The 1525-nt window shown below is 34.6% G+C and overlaps 1 protein-coding gene across 3 annotated transcripts in view; it reads right to left on the bottom strand.

Moving 5' to 3' along the window:
* Nucleotides 1-1525, bottom strand: part of fam49al (family with sequence similarity 49 member A, like) — a gene marked incomplete in the record, with an annotated part of 44330 nt that overhangs the window by 10374 nt on the left and 32431 nt on the right.

Genomic DNA, 1525 nt, shown 5'->3' with positions numbered 1-1525 from the left:
AACACAAAGAGAAGACAGGTTAGGAAGAAAAGGTGGAGTTATGATATATTAAAAGGCCAGGTTTAAAAACCTGAGCTCAGATTGTTTCATCCAAGATTTTTTTACAACAGAAATTTGTGAGGTTAAAAATCTGGTCGGGTAAATAATGATTCGATTAAAACTTAAGAGTTAAACCAGAACATCAACGAGTCACACTCTGTCACACAGTGAGGTTCGACTACAAGCTGTGGAGAAAATAACGAGCCTGTTTGCTTCGTTTTCAGAAGGCTGATAACGTGTCTGAGTCTGTCTTCAGCAGAGATTTATACAGGTCTGAATAGGTGTTAGTGTCCCATCAAATCCAGGTAATAGCCTTATCCATCTTTTCTTTATCACATACCACCCTCCACTGATGAGGGTCCACAGACACTTGATTGTGTGAGTGCTATAAAGCATTCTCAGTATTGAGATCACTTTTTTTCTTTTGCACATTTTTCAGCACGTAACATGTTCCGCAGTTTTTCTACTATTTCATCAATTCATATGTTAAAATGTTCAGCTCCGTCAAGACATTTCAGCTACAACTTTTGGTATTTCAGCAATTTTTACTTTTTGAGATATTTACAGTATAGCTTAATGTGCCATTTTTTGTCTCATTAAAAATGAATGTAGCTGTCTTCATTCTTAAAACCCATCAAAAGGCCCATAAACTTTTACTGCACTTTTTACTTTCTGCTTTTTCTCTTCTTTTTGATACCTCCAGCTTTCTTCAGCTACTATTTTGCTGATTTGAGCTTTTTTCTGCCTTTTTAGCTATCTTTCTGAACTTTTCAGCAATTCTTCTGCCATTTTAAACTTTTCTTTTGTTTGTTTCGTTCTGTCATCTTCAGCTTGTTCTGCCCCATTTCATCTGTTTTTAATCATTTTACTTTTTACCTGCATGTTTCTGCATTTTTCAGCAATTCTCTGCCCCTTGGAGCTTTTGTTTTCAGGGTTGTTCTTTAAATTTCAGCAATCATTCAGCTAATATTGGGTTCTACTTTGATTGTTAAAATTCAGCATTAATAGTTCAGCATTTAAAAATATTTTAGCGTCTTCAGCAGCTTTCAGCTATGTTATTCAGAAATAAGCATTTACAGGAAATGTAATTTTAATCGTAAGAAGAGTTAAAATGCAGTTTAGAGGAAGCTTCATGTTCAGTCTTCAAGTTTTTGATGCATCTGTGTGTTTCTTAGCAAAATATGTCATGAACCAGAAGATGGATTTTATTGAAACTATATAGAATATACAGCGGGTAAATATTGAACACGTCACCATTTTTCTCAGTAAATATATTACTAGAGGTGTTAATGACATGAAATTTTCACCAGATGTTGGTAACAACCCAAGTGATCCATACATACAAAGAAATCAAACCATAAATGTCCAGAAATGAAGTTATTTGTAATAATTGCTCAGGTGTGATTTTGGCCCATTCTTCCACACAAACAGTCTTCAAATCTTGAAGGTTTCGTGGACCTCTTCTATGAACTCTGATCTTTAGTTC

The sequence above is a fragment of the Austrofundulus limnaeus genome, unplaced genomic scaffold, assembly GCF_001266775.1.
Source record: "Austrofundulus limnaeus strain Quisiro unplaced genomic scaffold, Austrofundulus_limnaeus-1.0 Scaffold278, whole genome shotgun sequence".
NCBI lineage: Eukaryota > Metazoa > Chordata > Actinopteri > Cyprinodontiformes > Rivulidae > Austrofundulus > Austrofundulus limnaeus.
The sequence above is the reverse complement of the archived record's forward strand: the minus strand, read 5'-3'. Positions and strand labels throughout refer to the sequence as shown.